Source organism: Castor canadensis, chromosome 5, assembly GCF_047511655.1.
Source record: "Castor canadensis chromosome 5, mCasCan1.hap1v2, whole genome shotgun sequence".
Taxonomy (NCBI): domain Eukaryota; kingdom Metazoa; phylum Chordata; class Mammalia; order Rodentia; family Castoridae; genus Castor; species Castor canadensis.
Genome location: NC_133390.1, coordinates 157,554,031 through 157,563,979, shown reverse-complemented (window position 1 = coordinate 157,563,979; position 9,949 = coordinate 157,554,031). Strand labels below are relative to the sequence as shown.

Here is a 9,949-nt window from a genome sequence, read left to right as displayed (position 1 = left end):
TGTGTAATTAATACATGTACTAATTACACAGCCAGTCCTTTGTATCCACAGGTTCTGCATCCATTGATTCTACCAAATGGAGAGTTTTTAAAAAATTCATGTGTTTTAATTGCCAACCAACTGCAGAGTGAAAATATTTGAAGAGCTGGGGATGTAACTCAGTGGTAGAGTGCTTACCTAGTATGTACAAAGGCCTAAAGAAAAAATTACATCTGTCTGAAACATGGACAGTCTTCTTTTTCTTTTCTTTTTTTCTTTTCAGTACTGAGGTTTGAACTCAGGGCCTACACCTTGAACCACTCCACCAGCCCTTTCTAGAGAAGGGTATTTTTGAGATAGGGTCTAGCAACATATTTGCATGGGCTAGCTTTGAACCTCGATCCTCCTGATCTCTGCCTTCTGAGTACCTAGGATTAAGATGTGAGCCACTGGCACCCAGCACTAGTACTGTGCATTTAATAGAAGGACTTCATTTTTTAAATCTTTTTTTTTTCTTCTTTTTTTTCTCCCCTGGCAGTACTGGGGCTTGAACTCAGGACCTCATGCTTGCTAAGCAGGCACTCTACTACTTGAGCCACTCTGCTAGCAAGACTTCATTTAAAAAAAAATAGATTAATTGCTCTATAACGATTTCTTTTTTTAATGTATTTTGTCTAAATCCACTTTTATTTTTGGCAGTACAGGGGTTTGAACTCAGGCACTCTCTCAGTGGAGTCATACCTTCAGTCTAGAACAGACTTCATGGATTTTGGTATCTATGGGGCATATCCCTTGAAGGTACTAAGGGACAACTATACTCCAGTCATTTTCCTTCTTTTTTTTTTTTTTTTTTTTTTTTTTGGCGATACTCAGGTTTGAATGCAGGCACTCTACAACTTGAGCCACTCTGTCAACCCTTTTTTTGTTAGGTATTTTTCAGATAGTTCTCTTGAACTACTTGCCTGGGCTGACTTTGAACCTCTATCCTCCTGATCTCTGTACCTGGCTCTATTCCTTTTTATTGCTTAATAACAATCCACTGTAAACTGGGTGTGGCAGAGCATGCCTGTAATCCCAGGTACTCAGGAAGCTGAGGTAAGGAGGATCACAGTCTGAGGTTAGCACCGACCAAAAGTTAGTTTGACACCCTATCTGAAAAACAAACACAAAAACAAGATAGGGCTGGGGGCACGGCTTGAGTGTTAAAGAACTTGTCTGGCAAACTCAAGCTCCTGAGTTCAGTCCCCAGTACTAAAAAAAAAAAAAGAAAAAAAAATCCATTGGATAGATACATACACACCTTTTATTTATCCATTTGTCAGTTGATGAACACAGAGTTGTTTCTGCCTTTTTGGCATTGTAATAGCAATGTTGCTATGAGCATGCGTGTTAAAGTTTTATGGATAATTTTTAAATGTCTTTATTTATTTCTTAGATCTGAAAATGTCTTTAATTTTTACAAAATAGACTCCAGGGAGGTTAAAAAAAACAATAGCAGAGGGCATAGATACAGAATTGGATGTAGTCATTTAAGCAGAAAAATATGGCAAAATATCTAGGTGCCAGTGGCTCACGACTGTAATCCTATTTAAGTGGCAGAGATAAGGAGGATCATGGTTCTTTTTTTTTTTTTTTTTTTGAGGTACTGGGTTTTGAACTCAGGGTCTACACCTTGAGTTACTTCACCAGCCCTTTTTTGAGACAGGGTTTTGTGAATAGTTTTAAACCACAATACTACTGATCTCTGCTTCCGAGTAGCTAGAATTATAGGCATGAGTCACTGGCACCTGGTTGAGATCATCATTTTGGGATCAGGTTCAGGAGACCCTATCTTGAAAAATACCCAACCAAAAAATGACTGGTGGAGTGGCTCAAGTGGCAGAGTGGCTGACTAGCAAGCATGAGGCCCTGAATTCAAACCCCAGTACCAATCCTGCCCCCCGCAATATGGCAGTATAAATAACCAAAGAAATTTCTCTTAGGTGTTCAAAGCAAAATGTATAAATCATTCCTAAGCAGGGAGGACACAGTTAACATTTGAGTCCTGAGTGCTTTTTTCCCTTGGTTAATTATGCTAGACTATTTGCCTTTGATCAAATTCCATTAAACATCGATAAAAGTATTATGCAAGTCCACTGTTAAACAGACATGCTGTAAATTAATTCTGGTATATATATAATGTATTCTAACAAAGCTTAGAAAATAAAGATGTTGAAGTAACTTTGGACTAAGTTTAATAGTCAGCCCTTCTGCTGACAGCATCTTTACAAGTTGGATGCAACTGTTTGGTATTATCAAGCTGCACTGTGTGTGATTCATTAATGTTACAGATAGGTAGATTTGAGGCTGGCGGAGTGGCTCAAGTCATAGAGCACCTGCTTGGAAAGCTTAAGGCCCTCAGTTCAAACCCCAGTTCCACCAAGCAAAACAAAACAAAACAGAAAAACCCAAAGTGAATATAATATGGCTTTTCAATGCTCAAGTCACAGATTCTACAGAGACATGGAATATTTACTTTCCCCATGATCCAGCCATCTGTGGCAGAAGGCAAGGGTGCCAACATTTTCATTGGTGACATTTAACAAGTGTTTTGTTCTTGGAAGCTTTACTGGACCATGTACGACATCAAAAATTTTCATGTAGAGGGAACACTCCCTTTCATCCGGAACAACACCTTTCCTTGCACTACCAAAGGTTCCAATGGCAGACACTTCTCCCTCCATTCTTGCTTCCCTGATTTTCACAATGGGCACTTTTCCCAGCATGTATTCTTTTTCTTTTCCTTCTTCTTTTTTTTTGGTACTGGGGTTTGAAATCAGGGCCTTGAACTTGCTAGGCAGGTGCTTTACTACTTGAGCCACTCCACCAGCCCTTCCCAACTGATATTCTCTGTGCCCCAGTTGAAGGTGTGTTTACGTTACAGATTGGCTTCCCTTGATATATTTTCCCATCTAATTCTACGTCATTAGGATTTATAGATTTTGGATGGCAGCTGGCACCTGTGACTCACACCTATAATCCCAGCTACTTTGGAGGAGTACTTTGATTGGGAGGATCAAAGTTCAAGGCCGGCTTGCCTGGGCAAATAGTTCTTGATACTCCATCTCCAAAAATAAACAGAGCAAAATGGTCTGGAGGTGTGGCTCAAATGGTAGAACACCTGCTTTGTAAGTGCGACACTCTGAATTCAAACCCCAGACCCACCAAAAAAAAAAAAATATTGAATGGCTTCACCATTATCACATAGTCGAACATCAATTTCAGCACACTTTATTCCAGTATTAGTGGCATCTTTTACAGCTTTTTTTTTCTTTTTTCTTTTTGGCAGACTGGGGTTTGAGCTCAGGGCTTCATGCTTTCTAGGCAGGTGCTTTCCCACTTAAGCCACTCGGTCAGTCATCCTTTATAGCTTTTAGTAATGTATCATATTTTTAGATGAAAAGTGACATTAAAAGCACAGTCAATAATCCTACCACTTGTATGTGTTCCATGGTCAACTTTACAGATGTCATCATGCTGTAATTTTGTTGTGTCATCAGCACAATAGGCAGCACAATTTTTATTTTTGTGGGCCTGGGGTTTGAACTTAGGGCTTCATGTTGCAAAGAAGGCACTCTAGGGCTTGAGCCATGCCTCCAGTCCATTTTGCTCTGGTTAGTTTGGAGATGGGGTCTTATGAACTATTTGCCCAGGCTGTTCTCAGTGATCTTCCCGATCCCCACCTCATAAGTAGCTAGGATTATAGACGTGAGCCACTGGCTCCTAGCTGGGCAGCACAGTTATTGAGAGGACACCAGTAGGAAATGGAACCCACTCTCTTTTTTGAGCTTTTGAGAACAGTCTTCCAACTTGTCACAGATTTCTTCCATTGTCATCCCAGGCTCAATCCAGGTCATTACACATTTTCTAACTTCTTGTGCTTCTGCAGCTTCTTGAAAATCATTCCAAATCCTTCACTAGCCTATCCAAGGCTTTCATTTCTTCCCTTGTGGTTCTCCTAGCAGGTGTTTCCCATCTTGTGTGGGTGGGTAGTAATACTCTGCCCTTTGTAAGTAAGATATAGGTCACATATTGGAACTGTTTGAATTTTTGTTCTCCTTCCCTCCCCTCCCCTCCCCTCCCCTCCCCTCCCCTCTCTTCTCTTCCTCCTCCTCCTCCTCCTCCTCCTCCTCCTCCTCCTCCTCCCCTTCTTCTTCTTCTTCTTCTTCTTCTTCTTCTTCTTCTTCTTCTTCTTCTTCTTCTTCTTCTTCTTCTTCTTCTTCTTTCTTCTTCTTCTTCTTCTTCCTTCTTCTCCTTCTCCTTCTTCTCCTTCTCCTTCTTCTTCCTCTTCTTCTTTCCTCCTCCTCCTCCTCCTCCTTCTCTCTCTCTCTGGCAGTACTGGGGTTTGAACTTCTTTCCAGTTTTCCAGTTGCTCCCATCACCATCTCCATCTTCATTGCCATCATCTCTTTCTTTCTCTTCCAATACTTGTCTTTCATGACACTTCTGCTTCCAGCTCCCAAGTGCTGAAATTACAGGTGTGTACCACCAAGCCCAGTACCTGTGCTGAAGCTTTAATGGTGGGCAATATAGTTCCTGCCTTAACAGAGGGCACTCACTGAGCCCTGCCCTTCTCCAGCTTTTGCCCTTGTTGGGACTGCAGCTTAGATGATCATCTCTTTACTTAACTTTCAGGGGCCTAGGTACTTATCACCCTCCTTCAAAGTTACTCAATCACTTGTTCATTCATTTAACAATTCATTTAACAGGTGCCAGTAGCTCATGCCTGTAATCCTAGCTACTCAGGAGACAGAGATCAGGAGCATCCAGGTTCGAAGCCAACCTAAGCAAACAGTTTGTGAGATCCTATCTCAAAAGAAAAAAACAAACCCAAAACAGACCTGGCAGAGTGGCACAAGTGATAGAGCACTTGCCTAGCAAGAGTGAGTCCCTGAGTTCAAATCCTAGTACTGCCCCCCCCCAAAAAACCCCCCAACAGCTCATAGAATTAGGTGCTGGATTTATGGCAATAAATGAATTCCCTTCCTTAGGGTGGGAATGTCTTATTTTTTGGAAAGGTGAACTTCCTGTTGCTGGAGCCATCCAAGAGGTTAGAAGGGCAGCTGTCAGGGACATGGTATATATTTGAACTCAGGACCTTGTGCTTGCTAGGCAGGGACTCTATCACTTGAGCTAAGCCTCCAGCTGTCAGGGACAGTATAAAGGGACTTCTTGCTTGGGTTGAGGTTTAGGGAATTGGACCTGGTGACAGGTCTGTGTCCTAAAAGTCAGGATTTTAGGATGCTAAAATTCCTTTCTTCTAAATTTTACAAACTTGCCATTTGAATTCTCTAACATTCTAAGAGCAATTCTAACTAGGTGGCAGAAGAATGGGTGAAGGTTAATCAGAAATAACCTGGTTTGTATCTAGGCGTTGCCATTTATTAGCTATGTGAGCTTGAACAAATCACTTTCCTGTTCTGAGCCTTGGGTTTTTTCTTTTTTCTTTTTTTCCTTCTGCAAAATGTGATGGCACCTGCCTCACATGGCCACAATGAAGATTAAAAGATGACATAAGTCAAGTACCTGGTTTGGTTCACATCTCGCTATGTGAGACTTTGAAAGCCTCCTATCTCCACTTACATCCAAATGTCTCCTGGTATAGTACAGAGTTCCAGTGAGTTGTGGTGCCGGAGTGCCTGGGCTTATTAGTTCATGACTCTAGCTTCAGTTTCCTCATCTGCCTAAGGAGCGCAGTATTAGGAGATGCTTCCTAGGATTGTGTCCAGTTAAATGGGATGATGCTCAGAAAAGCATTTATGGCTCCAGTGGCTCACGCCTGTAATCCTAGCTACTCAGGAGGCAGAGACCAGGAGGATTGTGGTTCTAAGCCAACCCCAAGCAAACAGTTCTTGAAACCCTACCTTGAAAAAATCCCTCACAAAAAAGGGCTGGTGGAGTGGCTCAAGGTGCAGGCCCTGAGTTCAAGCCCCAGTACCGCAAAAAGAAAGAAAAAGAACACTTAGGTTAAACGCTCAGGCTTGTTAACTTTCATTATTACTGCTGTCAGCTGGCACAGGGGGCAGGAGTATTGGAATCACTGCTCCTTGTACTGGAGCAGGCACAGAGGGACCTCAGATGCTTGGTCTAAGAGCTTACACCTATAGGGCCCTTGGTGGGCTGGGCAGCTCCCCTATTTCTTTCCTTTGCCCTTTGTCCCTCCTATTCCTTGGGAGTGAACCAGTTTCCTCTGAGAGCTCTGCCTAGGGTTTGGTGGGAAGCTAGGCCTGTGCTTGTGTGTGTGGGAGGCCAGTTTCTGAGCCACAGCAGAGAGGTGTCAGCTGACCAAGTGGGGGAGGAGAGCATTCCTCCAGCTACATGTTCCTGGGGTAGCTGGCAGGGGCACAGATGACTGGCACTACTTGTGAGTGTGATCGTGGATAAAGACACACACATACAATGCCCCTACACATATGCACACACACATACACGCATTACTAGTTCTCTGGCTGTACATCTTTCTTTTTTCTCTGCTAGCCCCCTGCCTAGAGCTCCTCTCCTCCGCCCTCCTCCTCTCCTCCCCGCTCCCCTTCTGTCCACAGAGAACAGTCCCCTGGGGAGGAGTCCTTTCTCATCAAGTTTGGGCCTCACTAAACCTCTTTTAAGCAGGGCAGTACGTGGAGGGACTTTTAAGGATTTGGATCCGGCTTTGGGCTTTGGTTCTGGGAAAGGAGTTTCTCTTCCTCTCTTGCCTCCTGCCTGACCTTGCTTCTCCCTTTTCTACCATGTGAGTTAAGCTTGCAGAGGTCAAGTAGGATGTGATTCTCATTTGATCACAAGGGCTTACTCCCAACTTCTCAGCCATCTTAAAATCTTTAACCAAAGTTAGACTTTTGAAGTAGCAATGCATTTGTACAATGGTATACTCGCCTTTCTTCCCTTCCTTTTCATTCTTTCCTTTTCTTCCCTTCCTCCTTCTCCTGTCTTCCTTCCTTTTTTTTAATATTTACTTTTAATTAGCATAAATTAATTGCACAAAGGTGTTTCATTGTGATTTTTTTTTTTTTTAGGTACTGGGGTTTGAACTCAGGGCCTACACCTTGAGCCACTCCACCAGCCCTTTTTTGTGATGAGTTTTTTTTTTTTTTCAAGATAGGGTGTTGCAGGGAGAGGGAGGGGGCGGAGTGGGTGGTAAGAGAGGGGGTGGGGGCAGGGGGGAGAAATGACCCAAGCATTGTATGCACATATGAATAATAAAAAATAAAAATTAAAAAAAAAACAAAAGATAGGGTGTTGCAAACTATTTGTCCGGGCTGGCTTCAAACCTCAATCCTCCTGATCTGTGCCTCCCGAGTGGCTAAGATTACAGGTGTGAGCCACCAGGGCCTGGCTTCATTATGACATTTATGACATGAATAAAATATACTTTTATCAAATTTATCCATCTATATTACTCACTTTTTTTTGGTGGGACTGAGGCTTGAACTCGATTTCATGCTTGCAAAGCAGGTGCTCTAATCCTTAAGCTATACCTTCAGTCCATTTTGCTCTGGTTATTTATTTAAATTTTGATTAGCACACATTAGTTGTGGGGGAGGGATTCATGGTGACATTTCTGAATATGTTTACATTGTACCTTGGTTAGGTTCGATCCCACCATCTCTCTCCCTCACCCATGTCCCTGCTCCACCTGAAACAATCGTGAAAGGTTTCATTGTTTTATTTCATATGTGTATATGAAGTACATGCACCATATTCACGCTCCTTCAATTTCGCCATTCTCCTTCCCTCCTCCTACAAGTCCTTACTTCCTCCCAGGACCTCTTTTACAGTCCTGTCTTTCATTTTTAATTCCAAAGTCAGTGTTCAAAGGGGTTTCTTGAGGTATCTCAGCTGTGAGTGTACTGTATTTTGGTCAATCCCGTTACTCTCCCTTACTCCTTCCCTCCCACCTCTCCCTACCATTCAACAGCTTTCAAAACACCATTGTTATCTCCTCTACCTACACACGTTATGTGTTCCATTACTGTTGACTCTCTAGCACTCTCTTCCTTTCCCTCCTCCTCCCAGTGCCACAGAGTGGTTCCACTGTTACAAACATGTTCTGGATATATGTGTATATGAGAAGGTTGGTTTGGTGTATACGTTTATCTTTTTGGCTCTATCTCCCAAATATGAGAGAAATCACACAGACTTTGTTTTCTGAACTGGCTTACTTCACTTAACATGATGTCCTCCAATCCATCCATGTACCCGCAAACATGCTCTGGTTATTTTGGAGATGGAGTCTCTTGAACTATTTGCCGGGGCTAGCCTCCAAACCACAATCCTCTGGATCTCAGCCTCCCAAGTAGCTAGGATTACAGGCGTGAGCCATGGTTGCCCGGTTCCTATCTGGTTATTTGTGGATATAAATTTGCCATAGACCATTTGTGTACAGACCTGTTTTCTTCTGAGATTATTTTTTCCTTGATGGGATCTTCGGTTGTTTTGTTTTGGGCAGTACAGGGGGTTGAATGTGAGGTCTCATGTTTACTAGGCAGGTACACTACCGCTTGGGCCACTCCGCCAGCTTTCCTTGACAGGATCTTCTGCGGTGGGCTCTACTCTGAGGTGCAGAGTCTACACACTGATGTGGCCATACTTATTGGCCATCACACCCCAGCTAGGAACGGAGGACGGGGACATGGGGAAGATGTGAGGCTGGTTGAAGTGCATTGTGGTGGATTTTTCTGATAAAACCATGCTTTCTTACCATATTTGGCAGCTGTGCAGCAGAGTGGTTCAAACAGGCCTGGATTTGAATCCCAGGTCTGCTCCAGTGATAAATGTGTGATTTAGGCCAACTAGACCTTGTAAATTCAAATCTCCCTTCTGTCTAACGGAGGTGTCCTTAGTTGCCACTCCACCGTGTTATTGTAAAGATGAGATAACACATGGAAAATGCTCAGTGCTAGGCTGCCCAATACTCAGTATTCAATAACTGAAAGTGATTATAAGCAGGGTCTGGTGGTGCAGGCCTATAATTCAAGCATTTGGGAGACTGAGACACAAGGATTGAGAGTTCTAGGCTAGCCTGGGCCACATAGTAAGACCCTGTCTTAAAAAAAAGAAAAAGCCAGGTGTTAGCTCACGCCTGTACTCAGGAAGCAAAGATCAAGAGGATCATGGTTCAAAACCAGCCCCCGGCAAACAGTTTGCAAGACCTTATCTTGAAAAACCTAACACAAAAAAAAGGGCTGGCAGAGTGACTCAAGTGGTAGAGCACCTGGCTAGTAAGGATGAGGCCCTGAATTCAAACCCCAGTTCCACCAAAAGAAAGAAAAAATGTTTATAGTGATAGCATAGACTCACAGTTTAACATGCATTTGCACATTGATTCAATCCCTACACAAACCTGTGAGGTGATAGAGATTATTATGATCCCCACTTCACAGATGAGAAATTGAGGCCTACAGAAGTGAAGTGAGGAGGGCCGATGGCTCATACCTGTAATCTCATCTCCTTGGGAGGTGGAGATTGGGAGAATCACAGTTCCAGGTCAACCCTAGGCAAAAAGTTATTGAGACCCATCTCAATCAACAAGCTGAGCATGCTGTTGAACACCTATAATCCCAGCTATAATGGAGGATGGCAGTCTGCAATCTGTCACTGGTAAAAAGCAAGACCCTACCTGTAAAGTAACTAAAGCAACAAAGGAAAAAAAAAAAAGTCTGAACAGGGATAGGAAACTAGGTCTCCAGATATCCAAAGCCAGGGCTACACTTTGCAGCCCCTTTTCCAGCCCCCAGGAGTTCTGAGTTCTCTGGCCAGGCCTCACGGTGTGGACATTTAAGCTTTTGTGCCCTTTACTGTGAACAGAGCAATGGGTTTATCTCTTAAACTCATTTCCAGTTTTTAAGTGGGGACTGTGTCCATTTCCTGCCCCAAACCTAGGTGGAGTCTGCAGGTGTCTCTAAAGGCGGGCTTGCCACCTTTAGAAGCTGAGCCC

At 43.2% G+C, this 9,949-nt stretch overlaps 1 pseudogene; it reads right to left on the bottom strand.

The window, feature by feature from the left end:
• Positions 1 to 2,212: 2,212 nt before the first annotated feature.
• Positions 2,213 to 8,207, bottom strand: LOC109692811 (methionine aminopeptidase 2-like; annotated as a pseudogene).
• Between the last annotated feature and the right edge of the window lie 1,742 nt (positions 8,208 to 9,949).